At 57.5% G+C, this 22,023-nt stretch overlaps 1 long non-coding RNA gene across 1 annotated transcript; it reads left to right on the top strand.

Annotated features, from left to right (window-relative positions):
• Positions 1 to 18,970: 18,970 nt before the first annotated feature.
• On the top strand, positions 18,971 to 21,365 carry LOC146753301 (uncharacterized). The gene is made up of 3 exons (XR_014940199.1): positions 18,971 to 19,184; positions 19,486 to 19,609; positions 20,518 to 21,365. It is a non-coding gene; the product is annotated as an uncharacterized LOC146753301 (long non-coding RNA).
• Positions 21,366 to 22,023: the final 658 nt, after the last annotated feature.

The following is a 22,023-nucleotide window of genomic DNA, read 5'->3' as shown; positions in this document are numbered from 1 at the left end:
GTGGGGCGGGAGGTGGCACTTGTGGGGCAGGAAATGGAGCTTTTAGGGCAGGAGGTGGAACTTGTGCAGAAGGAGGTGGTACTTGGGCGGAAATTGGAACTTGTTGGGAGGGAAGAGGTACTTGTGGGGCAGGAAGTGGCTCTTGTGGGGCAGGAGCTGGCACTTGTGGGGCAGGAGATGGCACTTGTGGGTCAGGAGGAGGAAGTTGTTCAGTCAGTGACACTTGTGGGGCAGGAGGTGGATTATTTGGGGGGGAGGTGGCAGTGGTGTGGAGAAATGTGGCACTTGTGGGGCATGAACTGGCACTTGTGGGGCAGGAATTGGCACTTGTGGGGCAGGAGGTGGCACTTGTTGGGTGGGAGGTGGAAGATGTGGGGCAGGAGGTGGCACTTGTGGAGCAGGAGGTGGAAGTTGCATTGCAGGATTTGGCATTTGTGGGTTGGGAGATGGCACTTGTGGGGCATGAGGTGGAATTTGTGGGGTGGTAGGTGGAACATGTGGGGCAGGAGCTGGCACTTGTGGGGCAGGATGTGGCACACGTTGCCAGGAGTCGGCACTTGAGTGGCGGGATGTTGAAGTTGTGGGGCGGGAGGTGGCACTTGTGGAACAGGTATTGTCACTTGTGGGGGAGGAGGTGGATGATGTGGGGCAGGAGGTGGCACCTGTGGGACAAGAGGTGGCACTTGTGGGGCATGAGCTGGCACTTGTGGGGCAGGAAGTTGATGATGTGGGGCATGAGCTGGCATTTGTGAAGCATGAGCTGGCACTTGTGAAGCAGGAATTGGCACTTGTGGGGCAGGAGGTGGAACTTGTGGGGTGGGAGGTGGAATTTGTGGGGTGGGAGGTGAAACTTGTAAGGCAGGAGTTGGCACATGTGGGGGGGGAAATGGCACTTGTGGGGCAGGAAATGGCACCAGTGGGGTAGGATTTGGAACCTGTGGGGTAAGAAATGGCACTTGTTGGGCAGGAGGTGGCACTTGTGGGGCGGAAGTGGAACTTGTTTGTCATGTGGCCACAATTGTTGGGCGGGAGGTGGCACTTGTGGGGCAGGAGGTGGCACTTGTGGGGCGGGAGGTGGCACTTGTGGGGCAGGAGGTGGCACTTGTGGGGCGGAAGTGGAACTTGTAAAACAGGAGGTGGAAATTGTGGGGCTGTAGGTGTAACTTGTGGTGCAGGAAGTGGAACTTCTGGGGCAGGAGGTGGCGGTAGAAAGGCAGGAAGTGGCACTTTTGGGGCGGGATGTGGATGAAGAGGGGCAGGAGCTGGCACTTGTGAAGCATGAGCTGGCACTTGTGGGGCAGGAATTGGAACTTGTAGGGTGGGAGGTGGAAGTTGTGGGGTAGGAAATGGCACTTGTGGGGCAGGAGTTGGCACATGTGGGACAGGAGTTGGCACTTGTGGAACAGGAAATGGCACCTGTGGGGCAGGATTTGGAACCTGTGGGGTAAGAAATGGCACTTGCTGGGCAGGTGGTGGAACTTGTGGGGCAGGAAGTGGAACTTGTTTGTCATGTGGCCACAATTGTTGGGCGGGAGGTGGCACTTGTGGGGCAGGAGGTGGCACTTTTGGGGAGGGATGTGGCACTTGTGGGGCTGGAGGTGGCACTTGTATGGAGGGATGTTGAAGTTGTGGGGCGGGAGGTGGCATTTGTGGGGCTGGAACTGGCTCTTGTGGGGCAGGAGGCGGAAGTTGTAGGGCAGGAAATGGCACTTGTGGGGCAGGAGGTGGCACTTGTGGGGCAAGAAATGGCACTTGTGGGGCAGGAGTTGGCACTTGTGGGTCAGGTGGTGGCACTTGAGGTGCGGGATGTGGCACTTGTGGAATTGGAGTTAGCACTAGTGCGGCAGAAGGTGGAAGTTGTGGGGTAGTATTTGGCACTTGTGGGGCAAGAGGTGGAACTTGTGGGGCAGGAGGTGGTCCTTGTGGGACGAGAGGTGGCACTTGTTGGGCAGGAGTTGGAACTTATGATGAGTTACGTGGAAGTTGTGGGGCGGGAGGTGGCTCTTTTGAGGCAGGAGGTGGAACTTGTGAGCCAGGAGATGGAAGTTGTAGGGCGGGAGGTGGCTCTTGTGGGGCGGGAGGTGGCACTTGTGGGTCGGGAGGTGGCACTACTGGGGCAGGAGGTGGAAGTTGTGGAGTGGGAGGTGGAAGTTGTGGAGCGGGAGGTGGCAATTGTGGGGCGAAAGGTGGCATTTGTGGGGCAGGAGGTTGCACTTGTGGGGCAGGAGGTGGCACTTGTGGGGCGGAAATTGGAACTTGTTGGGAGGGAAGAGGTACTTGTGGGGCAGGAAGTGGCTCTTGTCAGGCAGGAGCTGGCACTTGTGGGGCAGGATGTTGCACTTGTGTGTCAGGAGGAGGAAGTTGGGCGGTCAGTGACACTTGTGGGGCAGGAGGTGGATTATTTTGGGGGGGAGGTGGCAGTGGTGTGGCAAAATGTGGAACTTGTGGGGCAGGAGCTGGCACTTCAGGGGAATGAGCTGGCACTTGTAGGGCAGGAATTGGCACTTGTAAGGCAGGAGGTGGAACTTGTGGGGAGGGATGTGGCAATTGTGGGGCAGGAGGTGGCACTTGTGGGGCGGGAGGTGGCACTTGTGGGGCAGGAGGAGGCTGTTGTTGGGCGGGAGGTGGGACTTGTGTAACAAGAGGTGGAAATTGTGCGGTGGGATGTGGCACTTGTGGGGCAAGGGGTGGCACTTGTGGGGCGGGATGTGGCAGTTGTGGGGCAGATGATGACACCTGTGGGGCGGGAGGTGGATGTTTTGGGGAAGGAGGTTGAAGTTGTGGGGAGGGTGGTGGCACTTGTGGGGCGGGAGGTGGCACTAGTGGGGCAGGAGTTGGCACTTGTGGGCTGGGTCATAGCACTTGTTTGGCAGAGGTTGGCACTTGTGGGGCAGGAAATGTTACTTGTGGGGCAAGAAGTGGCTCTTGAAGGGCAGGAGGTGGCACTTGTGGGGCAGGAGTTAATTCTTGTGGATCTGGAGGTGACACTTGTGGGCCTGGAGGTTGCACTTGTGAGGCGGGAGGTGGAAGTTGTGGGGCGGGTGGTGGCAGTTGTGGGGCTGGAGGTATCACTTGTGCGGCAGGAAGTGGCACTTGTGGAGCAGAAGGTGGCACTTGTGGGGAAGAGGTGGCACTTGAGGGGCAGGAGCTGGCACTTGTGGGGCAGAAGTTGGCAAATGTGGGTCGGGAGGTGGCACTTGTGGTGCAGGAGTTGGATTTGTGGGGCGGGTTGTGGCAGTTGTGCGGCAGGAGGTGGCACTTGTGGGGCAGGAAGTGGCACTTGTGGGGCAGGAGGAGGCACTTGTGGGGCAGGAGGAGGCTGTTGTTGGGCGGGAAGTGGATGTTGTGGGGTGGGAGGTGGCACTTGTGGGGCTGGATGTGGAAGTTGTGTGGCAGGATTGGACACTTCTGGGGCTGCAGGTGGCACTTGTGGGGTGGGTGGTAGAACTTGTGGGGGGTGAGGTGTAACTTGTGGAGCGGGAGGTGACAACTGTGGGACAGGAGGAGGCACTTGAGGGTCGAGAGGTGGCAGTTGTGGGGCGGGAGGTGGCAGTTGTGGGGCGGAAGGTGGAAGTTGTGCGGCACGATTTAGCACTTGTGGGGCGGGAGGTGGCACTTGTGGGGTGGGAAATGGAACTTGTGGGGCAGCACGTGGCACTAGTTGAGCAGGAGGTGGAAATTGTGGGGCGGGAGGTGAATGATATGAGGCAGGAGGTAGCGGTTGTGGGGCAGTAGGTGGCACTTGTGGAGTGGGAGATGGATATTGTGGGGCAGGAGGTGACACTTGTGGGGCGGTTGGTGGATGATGTGGGGCAGGAGGTGGCACCTGTTGGGCAAGAGGTTAACACTTGTGGGGCAGGTGCTGGCACTTGTTGGGCATGAGCTGGCAATTGTGGGGCAGGAATTGGCACTTGTGGGGCAGGAGGTGGATGATGTGGGGCAGGAGGCTGTCTTTGTGGGGTTGGAGGTGGCACTTGTGGGGCAGGAAGTTGATGATGTGGGGCAGGAGCTGGCACTTGAGAAGCATGAGCTGGCACTTGTGGGGCGAGAGGAGCTGGACTTGCAGGGTGACAGGTGGCACTTTTGGGGCTGGAGGTGGCACTTGTGGGGAAGGAGGTGGCACTTGTGGGGCAGGAGGTGGCAAATGTGGGTCAGGAAATGGCACTTGTGGGGCAGGAGTTGGCACATGTGGGATAGGAGGTGGCACTTGTGGGGCGGAAGTGGAACTTGTAACACAGGAGGTGGAAATTGTGGTGGTGGGAGTTGGAAGTTGTGAGGCAGGAGGTGGCACTTGTGGGGTGGGAGATGTAACTTGTGGGGCAGGAGGTGGCACTTGTGGGGTGGGAGGTAGATGATGTGGGGCAGGAGGTGGCACTTGTGGAGCAGGAGTTGGAAGTTGCAGAAAAGGATTTGGCACTTGTGGGGCAGGAGGTGGCACTTGTGTGGCGGGATGTTGAAGTTGTGGGGCGGGAGGTGGCATTTGTGGGGCTGGAACTGGGTCTTGTGGGCCGTGAGGTAGAAGTTGTGGGGCAGAAAATGGCACTTGTGGGGCAGGAGTTAGCACATGTGGGACAGGAGATGGCACTTCAGGGGAGTGAGCTGGCACTTGTAGGGCATGAATTGGCACTTGTGGTGCAGGGGGTGGATGATGTGGGGCAGGAGGTGGTCATTGTGGGGCAGGAGGTGGCACTTGTGGGGCAGAAGGTGGATGATGTGGGACAGGACCTGGCACTTGTGGGGCATGAGCTGGCACATGTAGGGCAGGAATTGCCACTTGTGGGGCAGGAGGTGGCACTTGTTGGGTGGGAGGTGGACGATGTGGGGCAGGAGGTGGCAGTTGTGGGGCAGGAGGTGGCACTTGTGGGGCATGAGCTGGCACTTGTGGGGCAGGAATTGGCACTTGTGGGGCAGGAGGTGGATGATGTGGGGCAGGAGGCTGTCTTTGTGGGGTTGGAGGTGGCACTTGTGGGGCAGGAAGGTGATGATGTGGGGCATGAGCTGGCATTTGTGAAGCATGAGCTGGCACTTGTGAAGCAGGAATGGGCACTTGTAAGGCAGGAGGTAGCACTTGTGGGGCGGGATGTGGCACTTGTGGGGCAGGAGTTGGCACTTGTGGGTCAGGTGGTGGTACTTCTGGGGCAGGATCGGGCACTTGTGGGGCAGGATGTGGAAGCTGTGGGACGGGAGGTGGAAGTTATGGGGTGGGAGGTGGAAGTTGTGGGGCAAGAATTGGCAATTGTGGGGCAAGAAGTGGCAATTGTGGGGCAGAGGGTGGCACTTGTACGACAGGAGGTGGCACTTGTGGGACAGGACGTGGCAATTGGGAAGGACGTGGCACTTGTGGGGTGGGAGGTGGCACTTGTGGGGCAGGAGGTGGCACTTGTGGGGCAGGAGGAGGCTGTTGTTGGGCGGGAGGTGGGACTTGTGTAACAAGAGGTGGAAATTGTGCGGTGGGATGTGGCACTTGTGGGGCAAGGGGTGGCACTTGTGGGGCGGGATGTGGCAGTTGTGGGGCAGATGATGACACCTGTGGGGCGGGAGGTGGATGTTTTGGGGAAGGAGGTTGAAGTTGTGGGGAGGGTGGTGGCACTTGTGGGGCGGGAGGTGGCACTAGTGGGGCAGGAGTTGGCACTTGTGGGCTGGGTCATAGCACTTGTTTGGCAGAGGTTGGCACTTGTGGGGCAGGAAATGTTACTTGTGGGGCAAGAAGTGGCTCTTGAAGGGCAGGAGGTGGCACTTGTGGGGCAGGAGTTAATTCTTGTGGATCTGGAGGTGACACTTGTGGGCCTGGAGGTTGCACTTGTGAGGCGGGAGGTGGAAGTTGTGGGGCGGGTGGTGGCAGTTGTGGGGCTGGAGGTATCACTTGTGCGGCAGGAAGTGGCACTTGTGGAGCAGAAGGTGGCACTTGTGGGGAAGAGGTGGCACTTGAGGGGCAGGAGCTGGCACTTGTGGGGCAGAAGTTGGCAAATGTGGGTCGGGAGGTGGCACTTGTGGTGCAGGAGTTGGATTTGTGGGGCGGGTTGTGGCAGTTGTGCGGCAGGAGGTGGCACTTGTGGGGCAGGAAGTGGCACTTGTGGGGCAGGAGGAGGCACTTGTGGGGCAGGAGGAGGCTGTTGTTGGGCGGGAAGTGGATGTTGTGGGGTGGGAGGTGGCAATTGTGGGTAAGGAGGAGGCATTTGTGAGGCAGGAGGTGGATGATGTGGGGCAGGATGTGGCACTTGTGGGGAAGTAGGTAGCACTTGTGGGGCAGGAGGAGGCACTTGTGGGGCAGGAGGAGGCACTTGTGTGGCAGGAGGAGGCACTTGTAAGGCAGGAGGAGGCTGTTGTTGGGCGGGAAGTGGAAGTTGTGGGGTGGGAGGTGGCACTTGTGGGGCTGGATGTGGAAGTTGTGTGGCAGGATTGGACACTTCTGGGGCTGCAGGTGGCACTTGTGGGGTGGGTGGTAGAACTTGTGGGGGGTGAGGTGTAACTTGTGGAGCGGGAGGTGACAACTGTGGGACAGGAGGAGGCACTTGAGGGTCGAGAGGTGGCAGTTGTGGGGCGGGAGGTGGCAGTTGTGGGGCGGAAGGTGGAAGTTGTGCGGCACGATTTAGCACTTGTGGGGCGGGAGGTGGCACTTGTGGGGTGGGAAATGGAACTTGTGGGGCAGCACGTGGCACTAGTTGAGCAGGAGGTGGAAATTGTGGGGCGGGAGGTGAATGATATGAGGCAGGAGGTAGCGGTTGTGGGGCAGTAGGTGGCACTTGTGGAGTGGGAGATGGATATTGTGGGGCAGGAGGTGACACTTGTGGGGCGGTTGGTGGATGATGTGGGGCAGGAGGTGGCACCTGTTGGGCAAGAGGTTAACACTTGTGGGGCAGGTGCTGGCACTTGTTGGGCATGAGCTGGCAATTGTGGGGCAGGAATTGGCACTTGTGGGGCAGGAGGTGGATGATGTGGGGCAGGAGGCTGTCTTTGTGGGGTTGGAGGTGGCACTTGTGGGGCAGGAAGTTGATGATGTGGGGCAGGAGCTGGCACTTGAGAAGCATGAGCTGGCACTTGTGGGGCGAGAGGAGCTGGACTTGCAGGGTGACAGGTGGCACTTTTGGGGCTGGAGGTGGCACTTGTGGGGAAGGAGGTGGCACTTGTGGGGCAGGAGGTGGCAAATGTGGGTCAGGAAATGGCACTTGTGGGGCAGGAGTTGGCACATGTGGGATAGGAGGTGGCACTTGTGGGGCGGAAGTGGAACTTGTAACACAGGAGGTGGAAATTGTGGTGGTGGGAGTTGGAAGTTGTGAGGCAGGAGGTGGCACTTGTGGGGTGGGAGATGTAACTTGTGGGGCAGGAGGTGGCACTTGTGGGGTGGGAGGTAGATGATGTGGGGCAGGAGGTGGCACTTGTGGAGCAGGAGTTGGAAGTTGCAGAAAAGGATTTGGCACTTGTGGGGCAGGAGGTGGCACTTGTGTGGCGGGATGTTGAAGTTGTGGGGCGGGAGGTGGCATTTGTGGGGCTGGAACTGGGTCTTGTGGGCCGTGAGGTAGAAGTTGTGGGGCAGAAAATGGCACTTGTGGGGCAGGAGTTAGCACATGTGGGACAGGAGATGGCATTGTGGGGCAGGAGCTGGCACTTCAGGGGAGTGAGCTGGCACTTGTAGGGCATGAATTGGCACTTGTGGTGCAGGGGGTGGATGATGTGGGGCAGGAGGTGGTCATTGTGGGGCAGGAGGTGGCACTTGTGGGGCAGAAGGTGGATGATGTGGGACAGGACCTGGCACTTGTGGGGCATGAGCTGGCACATGTAGGGCAGGAATTGCCACTTGTGGGGCAGGAGGTGGCACTTGTTGGGTGGGAGGTGGACGATGTGGGGCAGGAGGTGGCAGTTGTGGGGCAGGAGGTGGCACTTGTGGGGCATGAGCTGGCACTTGTGGGGCAGGAATTGGCACTTGTGGGGCAGGAGGTGGATGATGTGGGGCAGGAGGCTGTCTTTGTGGGGTTGGAGGTGGCACTTGTGGGGCAGGAAGGTGATGATGTGGGGCATGAGCTGGCATTTGTGAAGCATGAGCTGGCACTTGTGAAGCAGGAATGGGCACTTGTAAGGCAGGAGGTAGCACTTGTGGGGCGGGATGTGGCACTTGTGGGGCAGGAGTTGGCACTTGTGGGTCAGGTGGTGGTACTTCTGGGGCAGGATCGGGCACTTGTGGGGCAGGATGTGGAAGCTGTGGGACGGGAGGTGGAAGTTATGGGGTGGGAGGTGGAAGTTGTGGGGCAAGAATTGGCAATTGTGGGGCAAGAAGTGGCAATTGTGGGGCAGAGGGTGGCACTTGTACGACAGGAGGTGGCACTTGTGGGACAGGACGTGGCAATTGGGAAGGACGTGGCACTTGTGGGGTGGGAGGTGGCACTTGTGGGGCAGGAGGTGGCACTTGTGGGGCAGGAGGAGGCTGTTGTTGGGCGGGAGGTGGGACTTGTGTAACAAGAGGTGGAAATTGTGCGGTGGGATGTGGCACTTGTGGGGCAAGGGGTGGCACTTGTGAGGCGGGATGTGGCACTTGTGGGGCAGGAGGTGGAAGTTGTGGGTCAGGAGGTGACATTTGTGGAACAGGAGGTGGATGATGTGGGGCAGGAGGTAGCAATTTTGGGCCGGGACGTGGCACTAGTGGGGCGAGATGTTGCACTTGTTGGGCGGGAGGTGGCACTTTTGGGGCATAAGGTGAAAATTGAGGGACATGAGGTGGCACTTGTTGGGCAGGAGTTGGCAGTTGTGAGGCGGGATGTGGAAGTTGTGGGGCGGGTTGTGGCAGCTGTGGGGCTGGAGGTGTCACTTGTGCAGCGGGAAGTGGCACTTGTAAAGCAGGAAGTAGCACTTGTGGGGCAGGAGGTGGCACTTTTGGAGCGTGAGGTGGATGTTGTGGGGCAGGAGTTGGCACTTGTGGGGCGAGAGTTGGCACTTGTGGGGCAGGAGGTTGCACTTGTGGGGTGGGATGTGGTACTTGTGGGGCGGGAGGTGGCACTTGTTGGGGGGGTGGTAGCAATTGTGGGGCAGGAGGTGGCACTTGTTGGGCGAGAGTTGCAATTGTGAGACGGGAGGTGGCAATTGTGGGTCACGTAGTGGCACTTCTGGGTCAGGAGGTGGTACTTGTGGGGCGGGCGGTGGAACTGGTGGGGCTGGAGGTGGCACTTGTGGGGTGGGAGGTGGCACTTGTGGGGCAGGAGGTGGCAATTTTGGAGCAGGACGTGGATTATGTGGGGCAAGAGGTGGCACTTGTGGGGCAGGATGTGGAAGTTGTGGGTCAGGAGGTGACATTTGTGGAACAGGAGGTGGATGATGTGGGGAAGGAGGTGGATGATGTGGAACAGTAGGTGGCACCTGTGGGGCAGGAGATGGCACTTATGGGGCAGGAGATGGTATTGGTTGTGCAGTAGGTGGCACTTGTGGAGTGGGAGATGGAAGTTGTGGGGCAGGAGGTGGCAATTGTGGGCCGGGAGCTGGAAGTTGTGGGTCGGGAGGTGGCACTTGTGGTGCAGGAGGTGGCACTTGTGGGGCGGTTGGTGGATGATGTGGGGCAGGAGTTGGCACTTGTGGGGTAAGGGTTGGCACTTGTGGGGTGGGAGGAGGCACTTGTGTGGCGGGGGGTGGCAATTGCTGGGTGGGAAGTGGCAGTTGTGGGGCAGTAGGTTGAAGGTTTGGGGCAGGAGGTGGCACTTGTGGGGTGGAAGGTAAGAAGATTTGGGGTGTGACGTGGAAGTAGTGGGGCGGGAGGTGGCACTTGTGGGGCGGGAGGTGGCACTTGTTGGGCAGGAGTTGGCACTTGTGTGGCTGGAGGTTGAAGTTGTGGGGCGAGAGGTAGCACTTGTGGGGCAGGAGCCGGCACTTGTGGGGCAGGAGTTGGCACTTTTGGGTCAGGTGGTGGCACATGTGGGGCGGGGGTCGACGTTGTGGGGCAAGAGGTGGAACTTGTGGGGCAAGAGGTGTAACTTGTGGGGCAGGAGGTGGCTATAGAGGGGCGGGAGGTGGCACTTGTGTGGCGGGAGGTGGCACTTGTGGGGCAGGAGATGGCACTTGTGGAGCAGGAGGTGGAAGTTGCACGTCAGGATTGGGCACTTGTGGGGCGGGAGATGGCACTTGTGGGGCGGGAGATGGCACTTGTGGGGCGGGAGATGGCACTTGTGTGTCCGGAGGTTAAACTTGTGGGGTGGGAGGTGGCACTTGTGGGGAAGGAGGTGGCACTTGTGGGGCAGGAGGTGGCAAATGTGGTGCAGGAAATGGCACTTGTGGGGCAGGAGTTGGCACATGTGGGTTAGGAGGTGGCACTTGTGGGGCAGGAGGTGGATGTTGTGGGGCAGGAGCTGGCAAATGTGAAGCATGAGCTGGCACTTTTAGGGCTGGAATTGGCACTTGTGGGGTGGGAGGTGGATGATGTGGGGCAGGAGGTGGATGTTGCGTGGCAGGATTTGGCCCTTGTGGGGCAGGACGTGGCACTTGTGGAGCAGGAGGGGGCACTTGTGGGGCCTGAGGTGGCACTTGAAGGGCAGGAGGTGGCATTTGTTGGGCAGGAGGTGGCATTTGTGGGGCGGGAGGTGGAAGTTGTGAGGCAGGGGGTGGCACTTGTAAGGCAGGAGGTAGAACTTGTGGGGCAGGAGTTGGCACTTGTGGGGCACGAGTTGGCACTTGTGGGGCACGTAGTTGCATTAGTGGGTCAGGTGGTGGCACTTGTGGGTCAGGTGGTGGCACTTGTGGGGCGGGATGTGGAAGTTGTGGGGCGTGAGGTGGCACTTGTGGGGCGGAAGTTGACACTGTTGGGGTGTGAGGTGGCACTTGTGGGGCGGAAGGTGGCACTTGTGGGCAGGAGGTGACACTTGTGGGGCAGGATGTGGCCCTTCTGCGTGGGAGGTGGCACTTGTGGGGCGGGAGGTGGCACTTGTGGGGAGGGGGTGGCACTTGTGAGGCACGAGGTGGCACTTGTGGGGCAGGATGTGGCATTCTTGGGGCGGGAGGTGTAAGTTGTGATGCAGGAGGTGGTACATGTGGGGCGGGAGGTGTAAGTTGTGATGCAGGAGGTGGTACATGTGGGGCGGGAGGTGGAAGTTGTGATGCAGGAGGTGGTACATGTGGGGCGGGAGGTGGAAGTTGTGATGCAGGAGGTGGTACATGTGGGGCGGGAGGTGGAAGTTGTGATGCAGGAGGTGGTACATGTGGGGCGGGAGGTGGAAGTTGTGATGCAGGAGGTGGTACATGTGGGGCGGGATGTGGCACTCGTGAGCAGGGAGATGGCACTTGTGGAACTTGTAGCAGGTGTAACTTGTCGGGCAGGAGGCGGCTCTTGTCGGACTGGAGATTGATGTTGTGGGTCAGGAGGTGGCACTTGTGGGTCAGGAGGTGGATGATGAGGGGCAGGAGCTGGCACTTGTGGAGCATGAGCTGGCACTTGGGGGGCAGGAATTGGCACTTGTGGGACAGGAGGTGACACTTGTTGGATGGGAGGTGGACGATGTGGGGCAGGAGTTGACACTTGTGGGGCAGTATGTGGCACACGTTGCCAGGAGTCGGCACTTGTGTGGCGGGATGTTGAAGTTGTGGGGCTGGAGGTTGCACTTGTCTAACAGGTATTGTCACTTGTGGGGGAGGAGGTGGATGATGTGGGGCAGGAGGTGGTCTTTGTGGGGTAGGAGGTGGCACTTGTGGGGCAGGAAGTTGATGTGGGGTATGAGCTGGCATTTGTGAAGCATGAGCTGGCACTTGTGAAGCAGGAATTGGCACTTTTGGGGCAGGAGGTGGAACTTGTGGGGTGGGGGGTGGAATTTGTAAGGCGGGAAGTGGCACTTGTGGGGCAGAAATTGGCACTTATGGGGCAGGAGGTGGCACTTGTGGGGCAGAAATTGGCACTTATGGGGCAGGAGGTGGCACTTGTGGGGCGGGAGGTGGGACTTGTGGGGCCAGAGGTTGAGGTTGTGGTTCGGGAGGTGGCACTTGTGGAGCAGGAGCCTACACTTGTGGGGCAGAATGTGGCACTTGTAAGGCAGGACGTTGAAATTGTGGAGCAGGTTGTGGCACTTGTGGGGCAGGAGGTGGAAATTGTGGGGCAGGAGGTGGTAATGGTGGGGCAGGAGGTCGCACTTGTGGGCCAGGAGTTGGAAGTTGTGGGGCGGGAGAATGAAGTTGTGGGGCGGGATGTGGAACTTGTGAGGCAGGAGGTGGAAGTTGTGGTGCGGGAGGTGGAAGTTGTAGGGCGGGAGGTGGCACTTGTGGGGCGGGAGTCGGAAGTTGAGTGACGGGAGGTGGCACTTGTGGGGCAGGTTGTGGAAGTTGTGGGGCGGGAGGTTGCACTTGTGAGACAGGAGGTGGCACTTGTGGGGCGGGAGGTGGAAGTTGTGAGGCAGGAGGTGGCATTTGTAAGGCGGGAAGTGGCACTTGTGGGGCAGAAATTGGCACTTATGGGGCAGGAGGTGGCACTTGTGGTGCGGGAGGTGGCACTGATGGGGCAGGAAATTGAGCTTTTGGGGCAGGAGATGGCACTTGTGAGGCGTAATGTGGAACTTATGGGGCAGGAGGTGGAACTTGTGGAGCAGGAGGTGGTAATTGTGGGTCGGGAGGTTGGAGTTGTTGGGCAGGAGGTGGCATTTTGAGGCAGAAGGTGGCATTTATGTGGCAGGAGGTGGCAATTGTGGGGCACGAGTTGGAAATTGTTGGGCAGGAGGTGGAAGTTTTGGGGCAGGGTTTGGCAGTTGTAGGGCGGGAGGTGGCACTTGTGGGCCAGGAGGTGGAAGTTGTAGGGCAGGAGGTGGCACTTGTGGGGCGGGAGGTGGCACTTCTGGGGCAGGAAATGGAGCTTTTAGGGCAGGAGGTGGAACTTGTGCCGAAGGAGGTGGTACTTGTTGGGCGGAAATTGGAACTTGTTGGGAGGGAAGAGGTACTTGTGGGGCAGGAAGTGGCTCTTGTGGGGCAGGAGCTGGCACTTGTGGGGCAGGAGCTGGCACTTGTGGGGCAGGAGGAGGAAGTTGGTCAGTCAGTGACACTTGTGGGGCAGGAGGTGAATTATTTGGGGGGGAGGAGGCAGTGGTGTGGACAAATGTGGCACTTCAGGGGAATGAGCTGGCACTTGTGGGGCAGAAATTGGCACTTATGGGGCAGGAGGATGTCTTTGTCGGTCAGGAGGTGGCACTTGTGTTAGAAGTGGATGTCGTAGTGCAGGAGCTGGCACTTGTGAAGCATGAGCTGGCACATGTGGGGCAGGAATTGGCACTTGTGGGGCAGGAGGTGGAACTTGTGGGGTGGGAGGTGGAATTTGTGGGGTGGGAGGTGAAACTTGTAAGGCAGGAGTTGGCACATGTGGGGGGGGAAATGGCACTTGTGGGGCAGGAGCTGGCACTTGTGGGGTAGGATTTGGAACCTGTGGGGTAAGAAATGGCACTTGTTGGGCATGTAGTGGCACTTGTGGGGTGGGATTTTTCACTTGTTTGTCATGTGGCCACAATTGTTGGGCGGGAGGTGGCACATGTGGGGCAGGAGGTGGATGATGAGGGGCAGGAGCTGGCACTTGTGAAGCATGAGCTGGCACTTGTGGGGCTGGAATTGGCACTTGTGGGGCGGGAGTTGGCACTTGTGGGGCGGGAGTTGGCACTTGTGGGGCGGGAGTTGGCACTTGTGGGCGGGAGGCTGAATTTGTGGAGAGGGAGGTGGCACTGATGGGGCGGGAGGTGGCACTAGTGGGGCGAGAGGTGGCACATGGGGGGCAGGAGCTGGCACTTGCATGGCAGGAGGTGGAACTGGCGGGGCAGGAGGTGGCACTTGTGGGTCGGGAGGTGGCACTAGTGGGGCAGGAGGTGGCACTTGTGAGGCAGGAGGTGTCAGTTGTTTGGCAGGAGTTCGCACTTGTGGGTCGCAAGGTGGAAGTTGTGGGGCAGGAGGTGGCACTTGTGGGGAAGGAGGAGGCACTTGTTGGGCTGGAATTGGCACTTGTGGGGCGAGAGTTTGCACTTGTGGGGTGGGAGGTTGCACTTGTGGGGCTGGAGTTGGCACTAGTGGGGCAGGAGGTGGCACTTTCGGGGCAGGAGCTGGTACTTTCGGGGCAGGAGCTGGCACTTGCATGGCGGGAGGTGGCACTTGTGGGGCAGGTGGTGGCACTTCTGCGTGGGAGGTGGCACTTGTGGGGCGGGAGGTGGCACTTGTGGGGAGGGGGTGGCACTTGTGAGGCACGAGGTGGCACTTGTGGGGCAGGATGTGGCATTCTTGGGGCGGGAGGTGTATGTTGTGATGCAGGAGGTGGTACATGTGGGGCGGGAGGTGGAAGTTGTGATGCAGGAGGTGGTACATGTGGGGCGGGAGGTGGAAGTTGTGATGCAGGAGGTGGTACATGTGGGGCGGGAGGTGGAAGTTGTGATGCAGGAGGTGGAACTTGTGGGGCGGGAGGTGGAAGTTGTGATGCAGGTGGTGGTACATGTGGGTCGGGAGGTGGAAGTTGTGAAGCAGGAGGTGGCACTTGTGGGGAAGGAGGAGGCACTTGTATGGCAGGAATTGGAACTTGTGGTGTGGGATGGGGTACTTGTGGGGAAGGAAGTGGCTCTTGTGGGGCGGGATGTGGCACTTTTGGGCAGGAGGTGGATGATGTTAGGCTGGAGCTGGCGCTTGTGAAGCATGTGCTGGCACTTGTGGGGCAGGAATTGGCACTTGTTGTGCAGGAGGTGGCACTTATGGGTTTGGAGGTGGATGATGTGCGGCAGGAGGTGACACATGTGGGGCAGGAGATGACACGTCTGGGGCAGGAGGTGGAAGTTGTGGGGCAGGATTTGGTACTTGTGGGGTGGGAGATGGCACTTGTGGGGCTGGAGGTGGCACTTGTGGGATGGTAGGTGGAACTTGTGGGGCAAGACTTGGAACTTGTGGTGCAGGAGATATCACACGTTGGGCAGGAGTTGGCACTTCTGTGGCGGGAGGCTGAAGTTGTGGGGTGGGAGGTGGCACCTGTTGGGCATGTAGTGGCACTTGTGGGGTGGGATTTTTCACTTGTTTGTCATGTGGCCACAATTGTTGGGCGGGAGGTGGCACTTGTGGGGCAGGAGGTGGATGATGAGGGGCAGGAGCTGGCACTTGTGAAGCATGAGCTGGCACTTGTGGGGCAGGAATTGGCAGTTGTGGGGCAGGTGGTGGCACTTGTGGAGCAGGATGTGGACGTTGCGTGGCAGGATTTGGCACTTGTGGGGTGGGAGGTGGAACTTGTGGGGAGGGATGTGGCACTTGTGGGGCAGGAGTTGGCACTTGTATGGCGGGATGTTGAAGTTGTGGGGCGGGAGGTGGCATTTGTGGGGCTGGAACTGGCTCTTGTGGGGCAGGAGGTGGAAGTTGTAGGGCAGGAAATGGCACTTGTGAGGCAGGAGGTGGCACTTGTGGGGCAAGAAATGGCACTTGTGGGGCAGGAGTTGGCACTTGTGGGTCAGGTGGTGGCACTTGTGGTGTGGGAGGTGGCACTTGTGGAATTGGAGTTGGCACTAGTGCGGCAGAAGGTGGAAGTTGTAGGGAAGTATTTGGCACTTGTGGGGCAAGAGGTGGAACTTGTGGGGCAGGAGGTGGTCCTTGTGGGACGAGAGGTGGCACTTGTTGGGCAGGAGGTGGAACTTATGGGGCGTTACGTGGAAGTTGTGGGGCGGGAGGTGGCACCTGTGGAAATGGAGATGGCACTAGTGGGGCAGGTAGTGGCACTTGTGGGGCGGGATATGGAACTTATGGGGCAGGAGTTGACACTTTTGGGGCAGGAGGTGGAAGTTGTGGGGCTGGACGTGGCACTTGTGGGGCGGGAGTTGGCATTTTGGGGAGGGTGGTGGCACTTGTTGGGCAGGAGGTGGCACTTGTGGGGCAGGAGGTGGCACTTGTGGGGCAGGAGGTGGTCCTTGTGGGACGAGAGGTGGCACTACTGGGGCAGGAAATGGAAGTTGTTGAGTGGGAGGTGGAAGTTGTGGAGCGGGAGGTGGCACTTGTGGTGCGAAAGGTGGCATTTGTGGGGCAGGAGGTTGCACTTGTGGGGCAGGAAATGGCACTTGTGGGGCGGAAATTGGAACTTGTTGGGAGGGAAGAGGTACTTGTGGGGCAGGAAGTGGCTCTTGTCGGGCAGGAGCTGGCACTTGTAGGGCAGGAGGTTGCACTTGTGTGTCAGGAGGAGGATGTTGGGCGGTCAGTGACACTTGTGGGGCAGGAGGTGGATTATTTTGGGGGGGAGGTGGCAGTGGTGTGGCAAACTGTGGCACTTGTGGGGCAGGAGCAGGCACTTGTGGGTCAGGATGAGGCTGTTGTTGGGCGGGAGGTGGGACTTGTGTAACAAGAGGTGGAAATTGTGCGGTGGGATGTGGCACTTGTGGGGCAAGGGGTGGCACTTGTGGGGTGGGATGTGGCAGTTGTGGGGCAGATGCTGACACCTGTGGGGCGGGAGGTGGATGTTTTGGGGAAGGAGGTTGAAGTTGTGGGGAGGGTGGTGGCACTTGTGGGGCGGGAGGTGGCACTAGTGGGGCAGGAGTTGGCACTTGTGGGCTGGGTCATAGCACTTGTTGGGCAGGGGTTGGCACTTGTGGGGCAGGAAATGTTACTTGTGGGGCAAGAAGTGGCTCTTGAAGGGCAGGAGGTGGCACTTGTGGGGCAGGAGTTAATTCTTGTGGGCCTGGATGTTGCACTTGTGAGGCGGGAGGTGGAAGTTGTGGGGCGGGTGGTGGCAGTTGTGGGGCTGGAGGTATCACTTGTGCGGCAGGAAGTGGCACTTGTGGAGCAGAAGGTGGCACTTGTGGGGAAGAGGTGACACTTGAGGGGCAGGAGCTGGCACTTGTGGGGCAGAAGTTGGCACATGTGGGTCGGGAGGTGGCACTTGTGGGTCAGGAGTTGGATTTGTGGGGCGGGTTGTGGCACATGTGGGTCGGGAGGTGGCACTTGTGGGTCGGGAGGTGGCACTTGTGGGGCGGGAGGTGGAAGTTGTGGGGCGGCAGGTGGCAATTGTGGGTCAGGAGGAGGCATTTGTGAGGCAGGAGGTGGATGATGTGGGGCAGGAGGTGGCACTTGTGGGGAAGTAGGTAGCACTTGTGGGGCAGGAGGTGGCACTTGTGGGGCAGGAGGTGGCACTTGTGGGGCAGGAGGAGGCACTTGTGGGGCAGGAGGAGGCACTTGTGGGGCAGGAGGAGGCACTTGTGGGGCAGGAGGAGGCTGTTGTTTGGCGGGAAGTGGAAGTTGTGGGGCGGGAGGTGGCACTTGTGGGGCTGGATGTGGAAGTTGTGTGGCAGGATTTGACACTTCTGGGGCTGCAGGTGGCACTTGTGGGGTGGGTGGTAGAACTTGTGGGGGGTGAGGTGTAACTTGTGGAGCGGGAGGTGACAACTGTGGGACAGGAGGAGGCACTTGTGGGTCGGGAGGTGGCACTTTTAAGGCGGGATGTGGCAGTTGTGGGGCAGGAGATGGCACTTATGGGGCAGGAGATGGTATTTGTTGTGCAGTAGGTGGCACTTGTGGAGTGGGAGATGGAAGTTGTGGGGCAGGAGGTGGCAATTGTTGGCCGGGAGCTGGCACTATTGGGGCGGGAGCTGGAAGTTTTGGGTCGGGAGGTGGCACTTGTGGTGCAGGAGGTGACACTTGTGGGGTGGTTGGTGGATGATGTGGGGCAGGAGTTGGCACTTGTGGGGTAAGGGTTGGCACTTGTGGGGTGGGAGGAGGCACTTGTTGGGCAGGAGTTGGCACTTGTGTGGCTGGAGGTTGAAGCTGTGGGGCGAGAGGTAACACTTGTGGGGCAGGAGCCGGAACTTGTAGGGCAGGAGTTTGCACTTGTGGGTCAGGTGGTGGCACATGTGGGGCGGGGGTCGACGTTGTGGGGCAAGAGGTGTAACTTGTGGGGCAAGAGGTGTAACTTGTGGGGCAGGAGGTGGCCATAGAGGGGCGGGAGGTGGCAATTGTGGGGCAGGAGATGGCACTTGTGGAGCAGGAGGTGGAAGTTGCGCGTCAGGATTTGGCACTTGTGGGGCGGGAGATGGCACTTGTGGGGCGGGAGATGGCACTTGTGGGTCAGGTGGTGGCACATGTGGGGCGGGGGTCGACGTTGTGTGGCAAGAGGTGTAACTTGTGGGGCAAGAGGTGTAACTTGTGGGGCAGGAGGTGGCCATAGAGGGGCGGGAGGTGGCACTTTTGTGGCGGGAGGTGGCACTTGTGGGGCAGGAGATGGCACTTGTGGAGCAGGAGGTGGAAGTTGCGCGTCAGGATTTGGCACTTGTGGGGCGGGAGATGGCACTTGTGGGGCAGGACGTGGCACTTGTGTGTCTGGAGGTTAAACTTGTGGGGCGGGAGGTGGCACTTGTGGGGAAGGAGGTGGCACTTGTGGGGCAGGAGGTGGCAAATGTGGTGCAGGAAATGGCACTTGTGGGGCAGGAGTTGGCACATGTGGTATAGGAGGTGGCACTTGTGGGGCAGGAGGTGGATGATGTGGGGCAGGAGCTGGCAATTGTGAAGCATGAGCTGGCACTTTTAGGGCTGGAATTGGCACTTGTGCCACAGGAGGTGGCACTTGTGGGGTGGGAGGTGGATGATGTGGGGCAGGAGGTGGAAGTTGCGTGGCAGTATTTGGCCCTTGTGGGGCAGGAGATGGCACTTGTGGGGCAGGACGTGGCACTTGTGGAGCGGGAGGGGGCACTTGTGGGGCCTGAGGTGGCACTTGTAGGGCAGGAGGTGGCATTTGTGGGGCGGGAGGTGGAAGCTGTGAGGCAGGGGGTGGCACTTGTAAGGCAGGAGGTAGAACTTGTGGGGCAGGAGTTGGCACTTGTGGGGCGCGAGTTGGCATTTGTGGGGCAGGTAGTTGCATTAGTGGGGCAGGAGTTGGCACTTGTGGGTCAGGTGGTGGCACTTGTGGGGCGGGATGTGGAAGTTGTGGGGCGTGAGGTGGCACTTGTGGGGCGGAAGGTGGAACGTATGGGGTGGGAGGTTGGGCTGCTGAGGCCGGGCTGGTTTTCCATTTCTTTATAAACTGGGGTGCATCCACAGCAGCACTTATCTCCTGTTTTTGTTGTTGCTGTTGTTCAAGATAATTAAAGGATGCTACGTCTGTGTTTGTTGTCATCCTGCTTTCTTTTCTCTGTCTTGCAGGTCAGCTCGTGCTAGAAGTCGATGGTATCGCTGTATGAATCAAGGGCAGTTTAGGAGCAGCTGCTGATGGAAGAAACGAAGTCCAGGCTAATAAATGGAAGTATCTTCTGGTAAGGTGTCAAAGGTGGCAGTCATCATTAAAACCAAAGGGCTGGCTCATCCGAGTGCTTGCTGACTGATGCTTGGGAGTATCTCGTTCTCCAGCTGTATGATACGGAAGCTAAATATGCTGAGCCGTTACAGCTTGTGCTGAAGTTGTGATTGTGCTCCCAGATGTTTCCTTTAGTGGTAAATCATGTTCTGGCACTGTGGTAGTCCTATCTCTGGCATGATCAGGAGCCTGGAGCACCGTGTCTGGTTGCGAGCCTTGTGTGCCTGTTTCCATGAACCTTGCTTTCTTTCTCTCTTCAGAGTAAGGGCAGGGTGCTTCCTTGCTTTTGGTGGATTCATTCAGGAGGCTGTCAGAAGGCCAATTGCAGTGTTCATAACACGGAGGGACACAATGGGAATGGACTCTCGTTACCACCATGCAAAAGTGAGTTTCTTATGAGTGATATAATTTTGATTATTACTTCTGAGCAGTTGCAGTGTGATAGAGGATGTCACGAAACTATTTATTTGGGAGCACAGGGAAGAGTCATGAGAACCGAAAATGTAGTTTCTGTTTTGGCTGTCAAAATGGTGGAGTTTTTTTGGGAGGACAGTGTCTGGTCTTCCTGTTAGCAGGCCCCCTCTGAGAAATTGGGCTTTGCTTGCTGCTTTGCTGTGCCTACCTGCCTGCTCCCTGTGCTTGCTGTGTCTGATACCAGCGGTCATGGAACATGCTTCCTGAGGCTGTGGGCCTGGCCCTGAGCTGCTGCAGCTTAAAGGCCGTTTGAGTTTAGGTTGTCCTTCCTGGAGCATCGGGTTGGACTTGATAATCCTCGTGGTTCCTTTACAACTTGGGCTATTCTGTGGTTCTGTGGTCTTGGTGGTTTGCCTGGGAAATACCAGATGGTTTTATTCCCCCAATTTTTTATGGCATTTGAACTTGTTTCAATTCTAAATGTGGGAGAGGAGTTGGATAAGGGTAGGGTAAGGGTAAGGGTAGGTTGCTTTTTTCTTTTTCCTATTCTCCTAGGTATTTTCTGCCCATGTTGTGATAACTCTCTAACCAGAAATGTTCTTAATGCTCATGAAAAGGCTTTACTGGCAGCACACAATTTGACCATAGGACTGCTTGCTGGATTAATTTCTATGGATTGATTGTATGCTTTTTGAGATGGTATGTTCAGTTTATCTTTTGGAAGGCTGTCAGCTTTTGAGGTCGCTGAGGTGTCTTGCTTTATCAGTCTCTAGCAGCTTGCTGGAGCTTGAAGTAGTTGAATCGTCCCATACAGAGCTGTTAAATAAAACCTTATAATCACTTTGTTTGTCAACTTACTGCCCTTCTTGTCTCCCTAGAGCCCAGCTGTCTTCCTGGGATTGCTGAGCAGCTGCCTTTCGCTGTCTCCTGCCTATCAGATCAAAAACCAGTGGTGTAAAACTGAGTTGGAATTTGGTGGCGTAAGTCCTTGAGTATTCTTTATTTCTGTAAAAGGCGCTGGATGTCTCAAGATGGAAGTCCAGATACCTACCCAAGTGTATTACAGCAATCACAGAATTTCTATTTCAGAGACTTTTTCAAAGCCCTTCAGATGGAAAGGCAAAGGGAAGTGCAACTTTGGAGTAGTAAATGGTGCTTATTAAAATGTAAAGAGGTCTAATTGGTGTAAATGGACTCCAGTCACACTGGTGTATAGCTTTCTTTATGAGGGTACTCAGGAATTCTTCTGACAATGAGTGATACAGTCCCAGCTCCAGGTGCGTGCTCAGCTTGGAAATGCATGCACATAGCTTTTGCTTGGCCAGCTGCTTTGACTGCATTGCACTACATCATCTTGTCTTGATCTCTTTGCTCCCTCCATCAAAAGTTTTGCTCGGCCTAGACTCGTTGCAGATACTGACTGTGTTATTTTGATCCACATGAGATCAATACAGAAATGAATACAGAAAATTAAGTAGGGTTGTGCAGCACGAATTTGAACGTCTATGGAGACCACCCTTTGTGGGACTCAGACTTGCAGAACTAGCTCCTTGAAGAGAGGGGCTCCCAAGGTATTAACCCATATAAACCGTTGCTCTTCAGCATCTTCCTTCGTCAGTGACATAGATGATGGCAGGTTTGCAGACGATACAAACTGAGCAGTGCAGTCAATATATTGTAGGGGAGGGAAGCCAACCAGAGGGACCGGGACAGGCTGGAGAGGTTGCGGGCGTCCCTTTATTTTCCTTTGTTGTTTCCTTCTGGTTACAGGGAGCTGTCCGTCCCTTCTGCCACTGTGAAGTTGCTGTGGGGAATGAAACCGTCTGCAATTGTGGAAGGAGGGTCACTGCATGAGGAGGGGCTGCACATTCAGACGTATGGAAGTTGATGGGAGTGTTTGCCTACAGATGTGTTCTCAATTTCAGTCCCCCAAACCAATGAATTTCTGTAGGAGGCTAGATGTGCTTTTACAGGCAAGATTCATTGACTTTAAAATGATACTGGTTTTGATGATGACGAGGGGGGCTGGGTGGTTGTACAGGGAAGACAATTGAATGCTGCCAGAGATCTGCGTTTATCAGGCAGGAAACAGTGGGCATTGGCCTCCCGTGATCTGGGCTTGATACTGATCTACCGGGACTCTTCTGTCCTGGATATCTTCAGAGAACATTGTTCTAGCTGCTTGTAGTTGTAAGGCGTGGGAAAGGAAACAGTGGTAAAGAACTAAGAACCTGCAAGATAGTTTTGGATAGGGCGGTGGATGTAGTTTACCATGATTTCAGCAAGGCATCTGGTACTGTCTCCCAGGACATCCTTATAACAAGCTGAGCAAGCGTGGGATAGATGAGTGGACAGAGAGGTGGGTTGAGAAGTGGCTGACTGGC

Source organism: Coturnix japonica, unplaced genomic scaffold, assembly GCF_054131305.1.
Source record: "Coturnix japonica strain WE unplaced genomic scaffold, WE-NBRP24 Scf039, whole genome shotgun sequence".
NCBI classification, from domain to species: domain Eukaryota; kingdom Metazoa; phylum Chordata; class Aves; order Galliformes; family Phasianidae; genus Coturnix; species Coturnix japonica.
The sequence above is the reverse complement of the archived record's forward strand: the minus strand, read 5'-3'. Positions and strand labels throughout refer to the sequence as shown.